The sequence below is a fragment of the Chamaea fasciata genome, unplaced genomic scaffold (assembly GCF_029207755.1).
Source record: "Chamaea fasciata isolate MVZ Bird 193981 ecotype frontalis unplaced genomic scaffold, bChaFas1.0.hap1 SCAF_4, whole genome shotgun sequence".
In the NCBI taxonomy this organism is placed as follows: domain Eukaryota; kingdom Metazoa; phylum Chordata; class Aves; order Passeriformes; family Sylviidae; genus Chamaea; species Chamaea fasciata.
This window is the reverse complement of record NW_027094089.1, coordinates 4,190,881-4,213,972: the sequence shown is the minus strand read 5'-3', so window position 1 is coordinate 4,213,972 and position 23,092 is coordinate 4,190,881.

The following is a 23,092-nucleotide window of genomic DNA, read 5'->3' as shown; positions in this document are numbered from 1 at the left end:
TGTAAATCAGAATATACCTTATTGAAATTCTTACCAAATGAGACTGAAAGATTAAAATAGTGTATAGATCTTGCTGTGTTGTTATTAGCAAAACTGATCAGTTAACTAATAAAAATCAACAAACATCCCACTTTCTGATTTCTGAGACACATCTTCAAATGCCATTTCAATAATGTCTGTCTTAAGAATTGATACAGTATTAAATCTGGGCTCCAAACCTAGCCCAAAAAGATGAATCTTCATGGTCTTTTTTCACTGTATTAAAGAGGATTAGTTCTGTACACGAACAATCATTTCCATACCTCTAATTACATTGTACAAATATTTTAAAATTGAAATTCTGTCAAGTTTGTAATAAGCAAGCTCAAGCTGAAGTTTTTCTAATAGGTAATTTTCTTCTAACTTTGAATCCTCCCACCAGACACCCACATTGTCCTCGTCTTTTTGTACTGCCTGTGCTACAGACATCTCCACTAGAAAAGACTCAAACAATTACCTAATGGTGCAGAACTAGCATGACAGCGCTTGCTGCTGTGCACCCCATTTCAATGAAAATGTGCTCTGTATGACTCAGAATGAATCAGACTGAGGAAAGAGAGCTGCAGTTCCAGAAATAATAAACAGCAGCATACAGTTTGGAAGAAAGATCCTATGCTGCTTAATCATCACTGCCCCACAATTAATTGCATTGCACATTATATATATATTGCATGCCTAAACAGGACGCACTTGTGGATGTATGACTGTGTTTATAACGAGTAACACAAATATCAATCAAGGCCCTTTGTTGGAAATATCAAGTCCTAATCACTCATAAATAGGTACTGATACAATTCTAGAGGCCTGACCAAGACATTAAGAAGTCCATTGCTATACCCATGCTTCTGTCCCAACAAGCCAGACCAGTGCTGAGAAAGCACATGAAAAGGGGTGCAAATCACTGAGGGGGCCCAAACCCCCTCCCTTTCAACTATCCAACACATCAACATGATGAATTCTGGACTCAAGGTCCTCCAAAGTGGAGAATGCTTATTCACACAGCCCTTTCACACAGTCAGACTCAAAGCTAACAGAATGCTGAATGTTTTTAGAGGTTCAGCTGAGTTGTCTACCCAGGTCCTCCAAAGGAACAGGGAGATTGCTGCTTATTTAACATAGCCCAGTTGCCAGGTCTTCACAGCAAAGCCACACACATGTTCTGAGACACTTAACAGCTTCCATCCTTAGCCATGGGTGTGTAGCTGGGGCACAGCACAGATGGGCACTGGCAGACCCCTACCTCTGCCTGACCTCACAGGAATTTTCCCTGTGGAAGTACACAGCTTACAGTGTTAGACTAGAACTTGGCTCTAACCAGTAATCAGAGCTGTAAAACTTTCAACATGCTCCCCAAACTGGGTCAGATTTGTTCTCTAGAATGATGATGTTAAATCCCATGTGAGATACACACCCTGAAGGTGTTCCTTAGCCCAGCCAAACCTTCTACTGAGTCCTCCAGCTGGGTGCTGCTCTCTCACTCTTCATCACATATTGGTCAGAACCCCACCACCACCTCTTGGGCACAGATCTATGACAGCTGTTTTTAATACAGAAAATCATACCCCCTTTCTTCATTTAAAAAAAAAAAAAAAAATCCAAAAAAAAACCTCCCCCAAAAAAACAACCCGCCATTAAAATACTATCAGAAAAGAAAATTAAAAGCTCTCTTAAAGAATATAGACAGTAATAAAATTACTGCACTTCCACATAATGTTTCCTTTTTTCATTCCCTAATCCTCCATTATTTACTTTCTTGTAAATAGGTTCGGTTTACCTAGATTTTTTCTTCATATATTGATGTTTCTAAAATAAATGGTTATTTAGTCTACTTCCTCCTACATTTATGTAGAAGCCTTCTTTTATTCCATGGTTTCCATAATGCCTCTTGTTTTCATGTATTTTTAGGCAAGTAGTTTTTTAGATCAAATTTTAACAATCCACCGTGAAGAGCAATTATCCTCAGTAAAGTCACTAAGTCCAGTTCATTCACTTTTAGGAAGAAGTCCAATATTTAAAATCACTGCACACAGAACCAAAAATCCTTGAGATGTCCTGTACTGCACCATCTTATGGTCAACTGCATTTGTTTAAAAGACCTTAAAGTACTGCAGTACTCCTTAACTTTTCAAAAGAGGATTGCATTTCCTGAGGTAGTGTCTCAGGGGTATCACAGCTGCATAGCTTTCCTGAAAAACATTTATTTGTGTTTTCAGTTCATTACCTTTGGCCACAAACGTTACTATTTTTTAAACCTCTAGGGCTGTAATCTCAGGAAGGGCTTCCCCAAGGGATTTCAGCTTTCTCCACAGGATAAAAGGAAGCCAGGGGCATGTTTCTTTGCCAGTTTTACTCCAACATTTATTTAATGTTAGCAATTTAAAGTCAGCACTTTTTTACTTTCAAAGGTAAAAATACTGAATATACAGGATAAATTACCTCACCAGTCAGCAACTATGACTGCTTTTCTTTTATACTCTCTTCAGCAACTTTCTCTTCCATCAGAGAGAACTGCCTACTGGTTTTGGTTTCCTGTGTAGTTAGTATTCTGTGCTTCCTTACAAGACAAGAGAAAAGAGCTCTAGGCCCATCCCAGATAGATTGATAATGGCTCAGAAGCCTCACTGAGAGGGCCCAATTCAGAAGCTGTATCATTAATCTCCAGGACATTCTCATCTTACGGAAAACAAAAGAAAGAGGATATTGGAAGGAACTGTAGTTAGTATACAGGTATCTTAACTTCATTTGTTCTTTTTCTTGCCCCTCATCTTTCTGCCAGGCAATCTCTGGAATATCCAAGAACAAGCTTTAGAGAGTGGTTTGGGGAGTGCAGATAAGTTTTTGTCTTTTCTCCTGCAGACCTTGACTGAGAGCACCCCACAGACTGCATCACATCAGCCTGCTTTCAGGGAGGCTCCCAGAAGCTCACTTAGGCAGAAAATTAGCAGCAGGGAGGAAATGCAGACCTGGACTGGCAGTGCATTAATCCACTGGACAGTCTGAACACATAGTTCCCCTTGGACATTCAAAAGTGAACTAGTATTTGTAGTCTGATTCCTGCATCCCCTTTGAGCATGGCCTTGAGGACAGTGCTGAAATTGTTCTGAGAAATAACGCTAGACACACACAAAGAAGTTCTTTATTGGTAAGTTTTTCATTTAAAATGAGCCATGAAATTTAAATCTATGTAATGCCAATTATTATTATATTATATACAAGATTTTTTTGACCCATATACCCTGTCAAATCAACATTTTTGTGTGACCAGGCCATGAAATTCACAATAACTAATACCAAGAGAAAAAGGGTTGTATTTATTCTGTTCCAAAAAAGACAGTTTTCATGACTGAAGGGGACTATTACCATCAGATCTACTGCTTAAGGCAGTAAACTGAACTTCCTCAGTGAACTTCCCCAGTGGAGCTGAGCACAGAACTTCTGTTTGAATCTTAGAAAGATATCCAAGGAACTAGGGAAAATGGAAATATTGCCTACCATGAAGACATCCATTTAAAAAAAAAGAAAAACAACAACAACAACAACAACAACAACAACAACAACAACAACAACAACAAAAACACGGAGCTGGACAGATGCAAAAACTATGTTCTTGGTTGAAATTTCTGATGGAATACTCTAGTGGGTTTTTGAGGACAGGTTTTAGTAATACCAGTGAGCACAGGGGTGGCTCCTGTAAAAAGCTGCCAGAAGTCTCTCCTATATCCAACAGAGCCCACAGCAGCTGCCTCCAGAACAGAGCCAAGGGTGGGCCAGTCAGAGATAATAACCTGTGACAACAGATTTTAAAAGGAAAAATAGTTATTGTGCAGATGTAATTGCAGTCAAAGAAGAGCAGACTGGGAATATGTGAGAGGAACAACAGTGCACACACCAAGGTCAGTGGAGAAGGATGGGGACAAGATGATCCAGACACCAGACTCGAGATTCTCCGGCAACCCACAGTGAAGCAGCTGTGCCCCTGCAGCTCACAGAGATCCATGGTGGAGCAGAGATCCACCTGCAGCCTCTGGAGGAGTCCCATATCAGAGCAGGTGGATGTCTGAAAGGAGCCTGTGAATCTGTGGGAAACCCATGCTGTAGCTGGCTCCTGGCAGGGACCTGTGAATTCATGAAACGGCAGCCTGCTGGAGCAGGTTTCCTGGTAGGACTTGTGACCCTTTGAAAAACCCATGCTGGAGCAGGCCGCACCTGAAGCACTGCACCCTGTGGAAACAAATTCATGCTGGAGTAGTTAATGGAGAACTGGTGCCTGTGGGATGGACTCACATTGGAGAAGTTTGTGGAGAACTGTCTCCCATGGGAACAACTCCACACTGGAGGAGGGGAAGGATTCCTGTCTCTGACCAGAAGCATAAAGAACATGTGATGAACTGACCCTAATCCTTATTCCCTGCCTCCCTGAGCCACTGGGGGGAATGAGGTGGAGCTTGGAAGGAAGGAGGCATGGGGGAGAAAGGTGTTTTTAATATTTGTTTTAGTTCTTATTATCCTGATCTGATTTTGATTAGCAGTAAATTCAGTTAATATCCCCAGTTCAAGTCTGTTCTGCCCTTAACAGTATTTGGTGAGTGATCTATCCCTGTCCTTATCTTAACACACGAACCTTTGTAATATTTTCACTCCCCTCAAAAGGGAGTGATTGAAAAGCTCTGGTGAGCGCCTGACATCCAGCCATGGTCAACACACCACAAATAGTGAGGAGCATTCCCAGGCTCTGGGGCACAGATATTTCAGATTTCTGCAAAAATATTGTCATCCACATCTTAATTCCAAGTGACATTATTTCAAACTTTAACTGTGCTCACTTTAAGGATTTTGTTCATTTAACAGATTAAATATAGTTTATAATGGGAGAAACACTGTGCCGTTATCTACACACAATAACGGGGAAAAGATTTATTTGTACTTTAGTAAGTAGACCAACATTAAGAGTGTTGAATTTGAAGAACTACGGTCAGAAAAAAATATTAACACTAAAGATACTATCACTCAGTAGGGTCAATTCAAAGGCAAAACTGCTGTGAAGTTAATGACTAAAGAATGGGTTTGAAAATGCACATACTTAAAATTATGAAAAAAAAAATTCAGAAAGCCACAGTTCACAAATTTTTTCTAACATCACCTTTATAAGCCTGTGAGACAGTCTGTAAATGGTTAATGACTCAAACAATTGATGTTTAATCTCTCAAATGCAGAGGGCATGCACACCCATCATCAGAGGCTCACTGTGACAGCTCCCCTCCAGAAAAGCACCTCATATGCAGCCTCAAAGTATTCACCCCTGCTGATGGGCCACAATTAATTCAACTTCTCTGATGTCAGAGGTGGCTGTAGCATCTTAGGAGGTGTTATAAACCATCAAATGCTTCCAAGTGTCCTGTGATCCAAAGTATTCCACCACCCAGGGTTAAATACCCTGAGTTAGGGAAATTACCTGAGTGTTCCCACCTAAACGTGAGCAAATATGAACTCAGTGGATTCTTTGTTTCATGGGTTCCCCCACACTTGACAGATCAAGACAATGACCATCACTGACAAAAATGGAACCCCCACAGGACCCATGAAGTTGGTCTACTGAACTTGCCTACCACTCTTTCTCTTCCCAGCCCTCAGTTTTTTCCTATTTCTTCCCATCTCTCCCTCACACTTACTATATAAATAGTTAAATAAAAATCCATACTGACCTTGGCCTATGGTCCCATTTGTACCTTAATTCAGGCAGAGACATTTCCCTAATAATTTTAATAGCTGGATCTTTAAAAAGCCTTGAGGAGAAATTCTTATTTCACTGTTTGAACCAAAACTTCACATTCTCTAAAACTGCCTTTCATGCAAAAGGTTCAGTCTAGAGCTATGAGCCCAGTGTTTCACTTAAGATTAAATTAAGGGATACTTAGAGAAGTCTATACACTAATTGTTGTAAATTATTAATTTCAACCACTAAGAGGATGATTTGATAAATTTTTCATGCTGGGAGCAACATCAAATACAATGTGCCATGGTGCTCACTGAGATCCTGAAGACAAGAACCTTTAAGACTCTATTTGAGTCTTAAACTAAAAGTTTCCTTGGAAGGTGAAATGCAGTTTCATTAAGAAAAAATACGGGCCTGGAGGAAATTTTCTGGATACAGAAAATCTGTGAGAAACCAGATATTTTTCAACATATCTAAAAATTTCCATGCACAAATATCAAGTGATTGTAAAATTTGATTTCCTAAAATCAAAATGTTCCTGTTTTTCATTAACATGCAGTTATAAACTATCCTAAACATGTTGTCAAACAAGGATAAAACATTCCTTCAAGGTGATGAAAAATCACCAACCCCAAAAAACAACAGACTTACTTACTTTATTGTAATGGTAATTATTAAATAAAGGCACTGTAACAGGAAGCCATGTAACTTCCATTTCTTAATTTCACCATATGCTAAAATATGCTTGAAACATCCAGGGTTATGCTTCCAAGACATGCTCTTGTGTCCAAGAAAATGTTACCTTGTACCTTTGTCACAGCAGAAATGTTGACAGAGACTAAAAGCATCACAGCACTTGGTGTATATTTATATCTGCTCTTAAGCCTTCTCTCAAATCCACTGAGTAAAAAAATCTTCAAACTTTAGATAATCAGATCTGGAAATATTTTCATCAAGTTAGTAATAAGTTACTGAGGTTAACAATATCACAAATTTGAAAAACCTCTAACTCAATTTCCACCATCCATATATAGATCTCTAAAATTTTAGATAACTCCAGTTTCTTATCTAATATATTATACCAGCTGCAGGACAGGAAGCATCCCTTTAGCTGTGCTTTTCTGAACAGTGGAAAGTCCTTTCAGCTTGTCATGTTTGCAAGTGGTTTCATCCGTCAGTTTGAACGGCAAATATGCAGCTTTTAGGGAGGTTTGTCTCCTTTTATAGCCCAAAACAGCAACGCAGAAAACAGAAATATACTTCCCTCTGCTTCATTGTGGACACAGGCCACAGGTCACCTTTATTGAAGCTGGAGCTTTTTGGTGAGGAGGTGACTATGTGCAAAACTGAGCACAGAAAAAGAATCTGGTCCCGTCTTGGTCTCAAGGGCCAGGGGAAGTTACTGCTGTGCAAACGCCTGCAAGTTATACCTTGGAAGAACATTTGGGAGTAACATGGATTGAAGTCCAGAGCTCCATGCATCCTTTGCCTTCTATGAGTTTTCCTTTTAAAGAACATTTAACTTGTAATATGTATTTATTAGAGCTTTAGAGACAGAAAGTACTACCATTATGGTTCATTTTCACATACATATGTATGTACTTTGTAAAGTAGCGTCAAGCCTGAGCCTTTTGTGATATTAGTTCAGGTTTTCCTACCAAGAATCAGCCCTCATCTCAATATCTATTTAAGGTTAAAGAACATAAAAATTATTCAAAATTTGCATACTGAAATATTTTTCCTTCTGATTTCCAGTACATGGTCACACCAGGTACGACCAAGGGAAATTATTTGTAACCCTTTTATTTCTTCCAAGTATTGTGATTTTTGGAATCTGCTGAAGATTATGTTTTAACAGCAACCAAAAATACTCCTGAACACTAGAATACACTTGTCTATATAAACTCCTAAAATACTCCCTCAAAGATCTGTATCTTGTACCTCTTCCAAATAGGTCCCTGGACATAATTTGGTAGGCAGATTTTTTTTCTTAAAAGGCAGCTTGTACTCAACCATCTTTTGGAGGATAAGAGAGTTTGCTGAAGTATGTGCACAGTATTATTACCAGCCAGTTAGTCCAGTGTCTGGGAGAGGTTTTAATCTATTAGACTAGAAACTGTCTTGACTTAATCAAGGGATTCTTATAATGAAGGTAGAGGTGGAAACTCATATTGTTCATTTGATGGCCAACATTATTTGTGCAGCTGTTGAAAACATTAACAATGAGTCAGATCCAGTGAAGATCCTCTGTGGCTCATGAGGAGTACTGAGCATTCTAAAATCCAACTTCAGGCATAAAACTAAGTTGCCTGCAGTGTCCAAGAAGGGAAGACACATAAGATTAGGCATGAATGTTATGATAATATTCAATAAAAATTCAAATGCAGTGGTAAGAGAGTTCACTGTAGAGCAAACCCTGTATCAGTGAATATAACACGTCATAAAAGCAGTGTCAGCAAAAACTTAATTGCAAATAGTCACACTAGAGAAACACACTCAAGGAAGGAGCTGGAAAAGTTAACCGGGGAAATAAAGAAAAAAGCAGTAAGGACTCATCACAACTTTGTCTCTCTTCCTCTTCATATTTTGTAACATGTGAAAACCACCCATAGCAACCACTAATGAGTTTGCATCTACTCATGACATTGCAGGATATACAATTTTTTTTTAATTACCATTTATAGAGTTTTGGAAGTGAATGGCTCTTACAGCACATTTTCCCCTCCTTCCTACTTTTCAATTTGCAAATGTTCCTGCTAGAAAACACGCATGTTTTCTACCAAAAATATCTCCTCATCAAAACGTCTTTACATCAGAAAACTTTTGCATTTTTTGGAAGCCTAAATAGCTGAAATAATTTTTTTAGTTTACTGTTATAAGAAAACTGCAAAATCCTCTTTTGGCTAAAAATATTCCATTGAGAAAAAAAAAAAGAAAAAAAAAAAGTCAAGACCAGAGCATCTTTTTTCATCATTCTTTTGTTCAAGTGTTAGACTGAAACAATTAAAAAGTACCCAGCAATTACATCAGTTCAGAAGAAAAAAGAACCCCAAGTCTGAATCTTGTCACAGTGAGTGTCACAGCCACAAGCCTCACTGCAGGTATTTATATCAGCAGAGCTCTCACTCACTGCCAGAGAAGCCAACAGGAACCAGGGAAATGACCTTGCTGAATGTGGGCTAACTAACCTTACTTCTGAAGGAAAGCATTGGGAACCTTAAGAATCTTACTGGACAAGCTCTGAAATCTATGATCCCTTCACACAAGACTTTAGGACTATTAAGTGCCTACACCATGTGAGTGAAGGAAAGGGACAGGTTGTGGCTAGTAAACATTTCCAAATATTCAATTATACTAGCTGACAAGCAAATTCACATGTTCTGTTCAGCTCTACAAACAGTGAGCACTTGCAGCTCCTACTGCTTTTGAAAGAACCTCAGTACTCAGCATGAAGCCCTACCCTCAGTGGAGAACCTTTATATCAAACTCTTTCTTGTTTATCTTGTAGTCAACAGATACAAATGGAAACAGAAAAATTAGCACCTGATTTGAAAACTGTGAGATTGCAACTCTACATTTCAATTTCTTATACTCTTAAAGCCCAGCAACAATACTGATGAATGATATTTAGCTGCATCATTATTTAATATTATTTGAATATCCAATGATGATTAAGACCCATCAGTTGTAGGAATACAAACTTACTCAAAACTTCCTCATGACCAGGCCTGTGTTTGTTCCACGGAACCTTTCCTTGTGGACACCATCATTTCTTTTTTTTTTTTCATTCACTTCTCTCCTTTTTCAAAATGTGGTACAAGTTTGCTGGAAGAATTTATTTTGAAATTTTTCATATCTTCCCAAGAAAAGCAACTTTTCTCTAAGTATATCCCAAAAGTACCTAGAGAAATACTATACCACAAATCTTCACAAAAAACTTAAGTGTGTTGGTATGCAAGATTATATGAAATGAACGGATAAACAGATAAATAATTACACAGGTTACTGAAGAAAATAAAAGCTAAAACCTCCAAACATTATTCCTCTCAGTACCACAATTTCAGGAGCTTACTCATGAGCTATTTTGGGAAGGGAGACAACACAAAGCAAGCTACACAAACACTCAGAAGATCTGTATTTGTGCGTACATTCTGAAATCCGAAGGCGCCTTTGCAGTCCTGTTAAGTTATGCAGACGGGAGGAGCATGACACGCTATAAAAGTGCTAAGTCTGCAGCACAGAATCACTGAAATACCCATGACCAAATTTGAACAGTTCCTAATAATAAACATTGTGTAATGGAAAGATAAGTGAGATCAGATAAAAGGATAAATACAGTTGTCACCCGATACAAATGCTAAAATTGATGTAACTTCAAGAAAAAAAAATACAATTACTCTAACAAGTATAACTATCACATTAGTATTGTCTACTGGGAGAAACTGCATCAGAATATTCTGGACATGGTCTGGCACTACAGAAGGTTTTCCTAAATACTAAATTATCTTCATAAGCACTGCTCTGTTAAGGTAAGATACCACCACATATTAGTAAAAACAGAAAAATGTAGGTTTTGAAAAATGTATTATAGCAATAAATTAACTATTGCCCTGGATCTATAATAAGACTTTAGAAATATAGGCTAGGTTAAAAAAAGAACAGAAGAGTTAATGCCTCTCACAGACACTAATTAAGAATCCATATACCTTGTAGGTTTCCCAGCCATGAGCAGTGTCAGTCATTGGCCTGGCTTCCCTAAGCTGTCCTTTCAAATTTACCATTTCTCATTCTGTTTAGCTGCTGGTCTCATTGAATGGTGTTCATGATCTGAATGTAGAAGGAGTAAATAAAAAGGCAACAGATGAAAAAGTGTGGTGGATCTGATTACTTGTTAGGAATAGAAATTCTATAACAAATAGGGATACTTCATTGCACATATAAGGACGGTCTCTAGCAAGGTTTCAAGGCGCTTCGCAAACATATTACAAGGTGAAGGAGCAACCAGAGCTCCATAATTATTTTCTACGTCAGGAACATTAGATCCTTCCTTTTATCAATTATTAGCAAGGATAGAGAGGAGGATCTCAGGAAATAATGATTTTCTGTACATAAAAAAAAGAAAACTATGCCTGTCTAAACAGACATAGTTATGATGTGAACTGTAGAGTCTGTAACACTGAGGGGCTGACCCAAACCTCTATCTCTGACTAAATATAAAATAACATACAAGCACTTTAATATTTAAAATTGTACCTTCAGTACCAGGGATAAAATGAGCTACAGAGCTGACAGGGTGATGTCTCACATGCATTCAGTATACAGAAATTCAAAAAGGACTCTAACAGTATCTAGAAGTCATATATTCTTGCCATATAATGCAAGTGATAATAACACTTAACTATTCTGCACTGATGTGATGCTGCATCTGAGATATCAAGAAAAAAAAAAAAAGGGAAATACCACTTTTTGTGTAACACTGAGTGTTCTCAAGGGTTGGCAAGGCCACCAGCTGGTTAGAGTCTTTATGTAATTTAGTTAATATTTCATTTCAACTGTTCCTTTTAAAAGTTTAAAAAAAAAAAGAAAGTGCTTTTCATGACATATTAGTATCTTTGAAGAACTAAAATTGAAATTATAAAACTGTAGCATGAGGCAACATGAAGAAGAAAAATAAGATGCAGTCTTGCAAATAGTGTCTTAACAACTAAAAATTAATGTATGGATTACACAACCATGCTTCACAATTATAGCTAAGACAATGTCTTATTTCCTCAAAGTATGTTAAAAGTCAACACAGATCACAGTCCCTGCTAACTGTACACATAACTTCACAATTTTTAAACAAAGGTCTTCAGGAAAAAAATTTGCACATAGTGTCCTAAATGGGGAGGTTTAAATATTGGAGTGAATTAAATTTGTAATAACATTTTAAAAATGAAAGCCTATGAACTTGCCATACTGAAACATATCTTAACAATGTCATCTAAATAGAGAAAAATTGATTCCAGTTATTACTCAAATACCTCTTTTATTTCCAGGGTTGTAATTGAGACTATGTTCTTTGAAGAATCTGTTCACCATAAAACTAGAATGCAGCACTTTGCGTAACGTCTCACAGGAAATGTTCTTGGTGCATTAATAATTTCCATCAGCAATGCTTATTCTACTTCCCTTTTTACTCAAGTCATAAGGAAGGGACTTTGACTTGTCCTTCCTGAATAATGTTTCTTAATACAGCTCCCAGTTTTAGAAGGACTACCCTCTATCCCTCACGGACTACTGTAAGTTAACTGATACAAAACTGACTCCTACTTTTCTTTTCATTGCATCTATAGACAAAATTTTAGATATTTCAATGGTAGGCATTTGAGAGACTGGCAAATTCTCCTCATATATCAAAACTTACTTATTACTCAGGTATTAATTTTGCTATTATGCAACAGCTAAACAAAACCCTTGTCCCTTCCTTTCTGTGATGCTGCATTTCACAGCTGTGTTTATTACAGTAACAGTATACCCAGCTCAGAAATATTTTGCTAAATGTGATACAATATCAGAGGGGAAAATCAGAACTGGAGCAATTTATTAACAGCATGTAATTAACCAGCAATCAGTGATCTCTATATTTAACATTCAGCAACACAAATAAACGACAGTATTAGATGCAAACAAAATGCTAATAAACCACAATATTAGATGCATATGAAATGCTTATAACATACACAAACAAAAACTACCTCCTGCAACAACCCACCCGAAATGCTCTAATGATAGACACACAAACACAGTGACATGTCCACATCCTTCTCACAGGACCTCTGAGCAGTTACAAGTGCACACACCCAGTCTGGGCGTGCTTGTTCCCCTCCTCACACATCTCCTGCTAGAGGTGTGGGTGGTCTGGCTTCCCACGGATCTGTTCAGCTCACTACAACCTGCTGAATCACACACCAGTGTGAAAGAACCCCGTGGCTTCACATATGCACATCACAAGTGTGGGTATGTGTTCCTGCAGCCTGAACTGGCAGTTCACCGGCTGGATGCAGACACCTCACAGCATCCAACAGGGAGGATGCTTCCCCCTTTAGATGGAGGTTTTAATTCCAGCAGAGCGGTTTCTCACCGAGTCAAATGTCATTCCCAGTACTGCTGTTTCCAGTACAATACCTCTCCTCCTCACAAATTTCCATGCTGCTTTTGTATTTATTTTCAGTCTGTCCCCTTCTCAGAAGAGCCAATACATGTAACTATCTTTCTGTTAAGCTAAAGGAACTATAGTTATCTATCTCCCAATGTAACATTCCATGAAAACATGAATACTGTCTTTGAACTTCAAACTGAAAAAGAAACTTCTTTTCTCCACACTCATCTTCCTCTTCCTGCACCACAGCACAGTAAGGGCATGCTTACCACAACAAAGAATGGAACATCTCTCATTTAGCTTCAGATGTCACATGTGTCCTCTAACAGGTTTAAGATATCCGCTTTAGGGAAAAATAAATCACATATTTTGGCTTCTAGCTCAGATGTAAGAGTTTTTTAACTAAATTTATGCAAGCAAAATCTCATCTCAAATTTTTATAATGTCTTCTAAATTAGTGTCTTCAAAATTAGCATGAAGCACATACTCTTTTTTTTGCTGAGTGAGAATTTGTTTGGTTGCATTTGCATTGGCTTCTGCCTTTGTGCAGAGTGAGGCAGTTATCATTTTTAAGGTTTTCTTGTCCTTTGCTGCATCTTCTTCTCCATTTTTCCTCCCTGCTCCAAACTACAATCCATTAAAGTCAACTTAAAATACAAAAGGAGACCAGCACTAACACATACCAATACTTTACGGGTCAAATACATTACTGGAAGTAATTCCAGTTTCCCAGTATCTGTATTTCAACAGAGTAGCTCATCCACTTGAGGCATTCTTTAAAGGTATGCTTCTTAATACAATCTTTCTGTCACTAAAGACTATGCACACTTTTAAAAAATTCTCTTTGTATGTTATTTTTGCAGGTTGTCTACTGAAAAGTGTTTTTCAGCTGAATTTTGAGTATTGTTTGATTATGTAATGGAAAGGAAAGCTGGGAGAGCTGTAATACCTGCCTACAGATGGGTGGTATGTTTCCAAGTACTGCAAAATGAAATTCCCACTTAGACTTCAGTGAGTATGAGCTCGATGGTAAAGAAATCTAATACCTTTAAAACTGTTCTAAATTATTGCCTTCATATTAATAGATATATGTGATTGAATATAAGCACTTTGTCTTCATTTGAATACCAGTTTCATTAAATTAGTTCTGACTTTCTGTATCCAAACAGATACAAGACTGTTGGACAGGCAGTGCTAACTACTTCTATCCTCCCACATTCAATAATTGTGTTAAAATGAAAACTACATTGAAAGGGAACCTTTTCCTCTCAAGTCTCATATACACAGCCACAACATGAGCAAATAGTTGTTTTCCTTCCTCCAGGTACAAAGATCCATCTGGATTCACATCACATGGTGGAAAGTATAATGTGCAGTCCTGAAGGAGGGAAGCAGGAAAATGTGAATTACTGCGGCACTTACCACAGATTTGGCACTACTGGGTAGATATGCTCTCCTACAAAAAAACCCCACACTGTTAAGAGTGTAAAACAGGAAGTCAGTGTTCTTGGTTTTGGCACAAATAACACTTATTGCTCACTAAAGCAAGTGGGAGATAGGAAACTAAACAAAATCTAGCAAACGAAACCAAAAAATGAAGGAAAATAGATATTTTCGAGGAAGAAAACGTCAGAGTTGAAAACTAGAAAACAGTAAAGAAAAAAGATTTATAATCTTCACTGGTTTTGCTATAGGACTGACATAATCAAAAATTTTTAACCTCTTTAACCACACTCCTGAAACTACAATAAGGAAAACTGTACGTCACACATAGAACAAGAAGAAATCACTCTACTTTAAATGCAATCCTATAGATTTCATATATTTACCTGAAAAATATCTCAATATAAATTACATGCTTTTGTTGTAACTCTATTTTAACACTACAAGATAAATCTATTATTATTTTAAATCAGCTTTGTTTCTAAAATAAGGGTGATTCTAGGTCAGAGCAAAGGCCACTGATTCATCAGATTTAGTGACTATTCTCCAAAAGATCACCCTAAGTAAAAAGGGAACAATACAGCACATAACAAGACTTCACCAAATAATCTAACCTCAAAAAATTTGCAACATTTGGAATTCCTCAGCAAGTAATAATGTCTTTTTTTTTTATTCAGTAGGTATTGGTGGATGTCACTTCTCTATCCACTATTCTGAAGGCACATAAAACGTGTGGAGTGAATTTGTGGAGTTTCTTGAAAAAGATATTATAGATGATAAAACAAGATGAAGAACCAAGACTTCTTACCTGCTTTGAAAAAAATATTACAGATGAAAAAGATATTGCAGATGCTAAACAAGATTAAAACCCAAGCTTTCTTACTTGCTTTGAATGAGGCTTCTGTTAGCTTAAACAGATGCTCAACATTTTTTTAATTGGAAATGAGACTAAACAAGAAATCCTTAATGCACAGCCTACACACCATTTGAGGGTCTTTAGCCCTCTTTAACATTTCCATAGAACAATCTTTTCTCCAGGATAAAGAACTCTCGTTTGCCTAATTGCTATTCCCATTGTAACATCACAATTTTGATCATCCTTTTTACCTTTCTTTGAATTTTTTTTCCAGTTTATTATAGAATTTTTAAGAGGAAGGGATAACAATAGTTAAGAACCAAACTCATGTTCTTACTGTAACTAAAGACCTTCTTCCCAAGTAAAAATGGGCAAAATACAACATGGTGTGGGGAGAGCTTGGGATGTTTTTATTTAAATAATAATATATTTTAGATAACACTGTATTCAGTTACATTTGCCATCTCAACCTTCAATCACTGTCTCAAGGTCTTCTTGTAAAGATAATCAGAGATGATCTGTGAGTGCTAGCATTGCTAGTCACCTTGAAAGATGAAAACTTTTTTGTGTGGTAACTTAAAAATTCCAAAAATTAGTAAGTGAAACACAGTTTTCCTTGTGGGATTTCTACAACAGCAGCCTCTGACTTTGCTGATTAATCAACTCATTCAAAAATAGTCCCATACTCACTTACATTTCACCCTGTCAGTGGTTCTGTTGGGCTTCACCCCAGTGCCAAAGCTTTTGACATTCTGCCCAAAACACTGTCACTTATCTACATGCACACACCTTCATATCCCTTCCTCTCCTCCTTCTTTCATTTAAGGCTGCAAAAATTTGCATAAGCACTTTTATTTCCTTAATTTCAGTTCACACTCAAGGGTTTGGTTTAGTCTGTATCATTCCTTTCATATACACTCTATCTTCCCATCCTCTTTCATAATACTGTCTTCCATAAAAGTTTTATTTGTCAGTTCACTTATCCGCTATTTAAATTTTTCCACAAATTTGTATTTAAAAATAGCTGTTTGGCTTTTTACATTTGTTTTACAAATCTTAAGGAATAAGACATTTAAGCCTCTAACAAAGTCTCTTCCCTTATATTGTTTTTACTATGTTTTTAGAATGTTAACATGGTGAACTGCAATGGAACAGGCAATACCAGATATATCTCTCACCTGACATAGTGGGAGTTGTGTCTCCCTACTCCAAAAAATGGATAGAATTGCTCAGATCAATGTCCAAGCCAGGCTTGTAGAGTTTCGATGCCAAACTGAAAAAACTGTGGCTTAATAATCAAATCCTTTGAGAGCCTGTAGTTCCATTTGAAGTAGAATTACATTCAAAAGATTAGAATCATCTCAGCAAATGCAAATGTCTGAAATGTAGATATCTGAACTAGTTTTCTAGATTCTATAGTCACAACAGAGTAATAAGCACTTTCGTGGTACGATTCATCTGACCTTTTAGAAATGTGTGAGATCAACTGGGCCCTGCAGGCACTTGTTTCTCTGCTAGGAGTACAAAAGATTCAAAGACTTTCCAGATGAAGCTACCTCTGATGTCCCTTCAGCAACTATAAGGGGAATCCACAATGAATGGCCCAGAAGATGTCTGCAATAAAAAGGCCTGAAGTTGGCAGTTTGAATACACAACATTTCAGCCTGAATGTCACAGACATCTAAACACTTGTTTGAAAGGCCTTTTAATAGCAACCAAAGTTTTTGTTACAGTCTAAATTGAAGGTGCTAGCCCTTCAAATTTTATGAATCTTTCCTTATTAGCAGAGAGAATTTTTTAGTAATCAGATTCCAGAAAACTTGAAAGAAAAAAGAAAAAAACAACTGTTGCAACACAGAGCATTTTCCGTCTTAAAATGAATGCCAACAGCACTCTCTAAAACTTAAAAGGTACCTTTAGTGCATACTCCAACACCATTTAGACCATGTCATTGAATTCTTTTCTTCCTTATAGTTAATGGCATTTAATCAGTCTTTGTCAACATTAATGTAGTAAGTCAGAAATGTAATAATACTTAATTTTATTTAAAAAAAAAGAAATTAAAAAATAAGAAAAGGAAGGGGGATTAGATCAGATCTGTGCTGACTGAATTCTGCAGAATGCTGCATATTACAAGCGTTTGTGCCTTTAAAACCAGATCACGAGCAGAGAGCAGCGTGGTATGTTGCCACCTGGTGTAGAGGTGATGTAAAAATCCTCGGTGACTCCTGCGTGAGCAGAGGCTGCGTCACTGCAGAGGCACATCCATCTCTGCGTGCCCCATCCCGGCAATGCCGTCAGCCACCTCGCCTGCTGACTCACGTCTCGGGGAGAAACCTGCCCGGAGGAGAGTGTCCTTCAGCCCGCGATGAAGCGGAGCAGTCAAGCACAGGGACTGCAGACCGCCCCGGAGAACAGGGAGAGGATCGCTGCAGGCAGAGCAGCTGAAAGCGCTCAAACCAGAATGCAAATACACATGTTTACAGCTGTCAATAGCCAACGTGTTGATCCTGCCGTAAGATGCTGAAGGGATGCTAAAACATTTTGACTGCTATACAATCTCTTCAAGTAAATGGGCAGATCTTGGAGGAAGGCTGACTTTCTGCTGCACATTACCCATTCCTAACTTTTCCTGGGCTTGGTTTGCCAAAAGGGTCTGTGTTTTAGGACGGAAACATCATCCAAATAACCTGCCTGGTATTCCTTTGTGCAAAGAACCTCTTGAAAGTGGTAAAAGCAAGAACAGTGTGCAGGTTTCTGAAAGATAGTAGTAAACATCACAATTGTTATTTCTAAAGATTGCATTTTCCTTAGGAACAGATCGTTAATACAATCAGGCTTGGAAAAGCTTTTATTTATTTTCAGCAAGAACAGTTTAATTGCTGCCAACTCCTACAACAAATACATTTCTACCTTTCTGTAAAATCCTGTATGCTGCTGCAAGGAATAATTACAAGTCCAGCATTCATTCTACAGATACGATTTTCAATACTATATTTCAGTGGGAAGTCCTAATGCTAGTCTTGGAAGAAGCTGATGCTTTGCCTTTTACAGTCATTCAATACTCTAGAGCACAGGTGTTCTATTTCCCCTGCAGCTGAATATGTCATCACAAATGTGTTGTGCATGTGCACTCTGTCACTGAAAGATTTCTAGGGATGTTGATCTTTTAATATCTTATGAGATTTCACCTGTTCTCTACTGTTTCAAAAGGAAAAAAAAAAAAAAAAAAAAAAAAAAAAAAAAAAAAAAGCCCACTAAAATATTCCCAGTGCTTTTTGGCAAAACTATAGATCTGTTTTGGTATCACACTGGAAAAAAGGATAGAAGCTTGAAAAACAGGTAAATGTATTTTTACCTAAGGTACTGTAAGAGAAGCATTTTTTTTTCTGTGTAACTGAAAATCTTTATCTAACATGCCGATAAGTAATTATAGCAGAAAAACCATCCTTGCTATTCATGAAAAATCTCTTCATAAATTCCGTCATGATAGGTTGTCACTGATGGGGAAAAGACTGATGATTGACTGATGTCAAAACACTTACTTGAGTGAAAAACATTCAAATGCCCTGGGAGAAACTTTTAAATACATATGAACAGGCTCACTGGGCCTTTCATAGTTATAGGCTCTTCAACATTGTCTTGTGTCTGTCAAGATAAGCTGAAACAACTGGAAAAAAAAAAAAAAGAGAGAATATATATTTTAGATAACAGCAGATACTAGACTCCAGACTATTTTCAGACTATTTTCAACCTCTAAAAACTGATTACAATTCCCTTGTATTTTTTTCCAAAAAACAGCATATACTTGATATATGCACTAATCATTATAGAAGAGACAGCGTAGTCAGGAGAGTATCTTTATAAGGGAAGAGGAGGATAATAGATAGAAGATAGAAGAGCCCTTTAACACTGAGGTGTTCAATATTCACAAGGTAATTTTGTTTCTACTATCAGCATTATCACAAGAAAAAAATGCCAGTAATTTCCAAAATATCTGGAACTGCAGTGCCACATTGCCCATGTTCACTATGGTTATACAGTATTTTTTGTATAAAATAAGTATTTCAATTGTGTATGAAATAGCAGTATTTTGGAAAACATTTCTTAATGCAGTCAGAACAAAAAAATTCATTGTGAGTCTTGAAATGAGTGATCTGTCAATCATATATTTAATATTTCAGTTCATGTGGTGGAAAAAAAATGGTCCTGGATCACCCGATTACAACAGTCCCACTGCACAAGGCAGTAGCCAAAATGTGACAGTCCATTGAATGCAAAGCCCCAAAATATGCAGCCTAGTGCCTTTTGTCTGGATCTCTGTCTCCAGGCACTCAGCAGTTCTCTTTGAGACACCTGGAGCCATGGAGCAGAAGAGAGATGGTGAGACCACAATGTACAAGGCACAGATCCACCTAGAAGCCAGGGATGCATCTAGCACTCCACGTGAGAGAAGACAGATCTCAGGTTCACACAGCAATCACTCAAATAGAAAATCTGGCAAAGTCAAACAATAATCACTCCAGTATCCTCTCTTAAATTAATAACAAAATATCCGGTCCTCCATCATATAATCATGGTAGATACAGGGCGGGGGGGGGGGGGGGGGGGGGGGGAGGGGAAGAAAGCATTGGTAATGTGTTTCAGCAACCTACAGAACTACTGAAAACACTAAAAATTTATTATTGTCTAATAAAAACTGGATGATGTTTATTTTTAACTTTGAATTCCTCAAAAATAGTTTCAAGGAAAGAAAAGGTGACTTTTTGATATTAGATGTGTTAATGCCATTCAATCAGTTCAACCTCCTGCCTCCCTTCTACCTGTTTCCTTCAAAAGCTCAGAACAGCACCTGCCTCAAAAATAATTCTTAGTCAGCACAGACAACCATACTTTTCCTGACTTCAATCACTGCTGCAGCATTTGCTTGGCTAGAGCAGTAGATGAACATAAGAGGTCATAAAAGCATAGTAAAATCTCCTTCCTTCTGTGAAAGTAATTCCACGTTCTATTGTACAATACAATCCAGCATGAAAGATGGAAGGTATTTTTTAAATACAATTCAAAAATCAGAAAGTTTCAACAGAAGGTTACATCAGATACAGCATAAAATCCCCAGTGTGGGAATAGGGTAATTATTGTCATTTCATTGGTCTCTAACTACCTACAATTATCCTTTTATACCAGTAATCAGCTTGATAGCATTTGATCTCCTTTGCTTTTAATCCATCTAATTACAAAGTAGCAGTAGATGTTTGCATCACAAAGACTGGCTTGAGTACTCATTGCAAACTCCTTCAATTTTCAAATGTCTGCATTTTCCCAGAGATGTAAGACTGAAAGCTAAACACATATTTAAAGGCTATGTTTTATGTGCCAATGATAGTCATGTATTTAAAAACTATTTTATGAAGAAAGACTCATCATATTTTTAACACCAGCAGTGTGCAAAACAAATTAACATGAAAAGCATGATAGAAGCATATGTGATCTCTCCATTTTGATAAACAAACTTAAATTATTTGGTCTGAGACATGAAATGTGCTCTTTTTCACTAACATGCCCCAGACAAACATTGCAGTAGTTCTGCTTTCTTGTGACCTCATGTGAAACACACCAAAAAAAAAGGTAGATTTGGAGGCTGCTTTAGTAGTTAGAAGGTTCAGAAGGGCTTGTCTGGATTCTGTGATTAAAGACGGTCTTTGGAAGATATTCTCTCTCACTCTTAGCTGAGTGCAGCCTCTTCAAACACATCTGTAGAGGAGGTATCTGTAGATATCTGCAGAGGAGATCCTGTGACCAGAAATCTTGCCATGTTTCGTGGCTACAAATGCCACTGCCCTTTGCTGTGGAGGCCAACCCAGCCCAGTCACAAGCAGTATTATGTCTCATGACGCTTATTTTAGAACTGAGGGATGATCCAATCCTACAAATTCATTGCTGTCAGACTACAGTAACACCTCTACTCCCCTTTGTCCAGAAATATTTTGGTTTTATGGTTTATTGCAATATCCTCCCTCAGCTACGACCTTTTGGAAAAGCCAGTTGTGACAAGGGAAAATAAGCTATGCTTTGCTTTGGTGTGGACACTGGTCACCAATATGTGGTTACAGCTGAAGGCCAGGTTCCGTTCAGCACTCAAAAAAGGGAATGGGACAAGGTCTGAGGCCAATTCTCCTTCAGACCTTGCAAAATGCAGTTCCTTTTTACCCCAAACTTAACCTTAACTGGAACTGAAGCTCCTATCATAGATATTGGCAACCAATTTCATTAAAAGATATACATATTTCTGAAACCACACACTCCTTCACGCTTACTAAAATCCATCCACAAACGCAGCCATTCCATTGTGCTTTTCTGGAAACTAACACCATTGTAGGCCTTACTGAAACACAACAACTGCACAGTCAGTGACTCCTCAGGCTGGAATTTTCGCTCATCAAATCACACTTACCTTACCAGATGCTGCAGTCAAAAATAACCCTCCATTGCCACTTTGTCTAAATAAGAACTTCAACAAATGCTGAAGCAGGCTTGTACTATGTGAAAGGCTCACTTCAGGAGGACTTAAGTGCTCCTAAGAGAGGTGAAATTTGCTGGTGGTTTCCTTATTTTTCCAGCTGTTTCACAGGGGCAAAAGATTCTAGAATGAGTTATATGCATTGCTGTGAACATTTACAAAGGGCAAATAATGAGTTTGTGTTTATATGCATATTTTATGCCCAAATTATCTTTCCCATGTTATCAGACAAAATGTTGGTGCTATATAAGGTACAATCTCAAATCATAGAGCTTGACCAGAAAGCCTGTGGCACTAGCATGCCCAGTGCCATGCTGCAGCCAGAGTTCAGTGCTGTAAATAATTTTGAAATAATACTGCATTATTTTCAGTGTCACAGCCTGCATTACAGAAAGAAGAATTATGACAGTATCACATTAAGAGAAGGCTGGGAAATGAAAGGACTCTCTACTCTTGATGCCTGATGTTAAAATCTTTAAAACCCCTGTTGTATTTCTTTCTATTACAGCGTTGAGATGGCAGCAAGGAGATTTGCCTCAGGCGGGGTGTGCATTATTTGCCACGGGGCTGGCTGGATTTAGCTCCCGAATCCATCCCGCCTGCCAGCCTACGCAAAGATTATGGGGAAGCCTGTCCTGGAGAGAAATGCTGGAAACTACCAGCCAATACCTCCTTCTGCAGCATTACTCCACGAATTATTTAAAACCGCTGCTCGGGAACTGTTTATAGCTTCATTATTAGCATAGATGGAAGCGTTTAAGAATGAATGAATTCTGCCAAGGAATTCTCTTAGTTTCTTTTTTTTTGTTTGTTTGGTTGGTTTTGGGGTTTTTTTTGTTTGGTTGATGTTGGTTTTTTGTTGTTTTGGGGTTTTTTTGTTTGTGGGGTTTGGTTTTGGTTTTGTGGGTTTGGGAGGGGGGGTTGGGGTTTTTTTGTTGGTTTTGGGGTGGTTTTTGGGGAGTTGTTTGTTTTTGGAGGGGTTTGGGGGTTTTTTGGGGGGGAGGGAGGGGGTGTTGGGGGTTTTTTTGGTTGGCTTTTGGGTTTTTTTTTAATCTTCATTCCCCACAGGAATGCCCGTCAGCAGCCGCTCTCCCACACGGAGAGACGACCCAGGACCCCCCCCCCACCAAAGCTTTTAACCTGCCACGGTCCCCTCCCCCAGCACCGCCACGGGTTTTGGGTTCTGGGCGGCCAGTGCGGGCCACGGACCGGGAAATGGGGTCCCGCGGACCGGGAATTCGGGCCCAGGCACCGGGAACTCGGGCCCGCGGAACCCGAGCCCGGCACACCCCGGTATCCGCCCGGCGCCACCGCGCCGGCCCCGCTAATCAGCGCGGGGCAGGAGCCGCCGGCGGGAGGGGCGGGGCTGGCGGCGTGCGC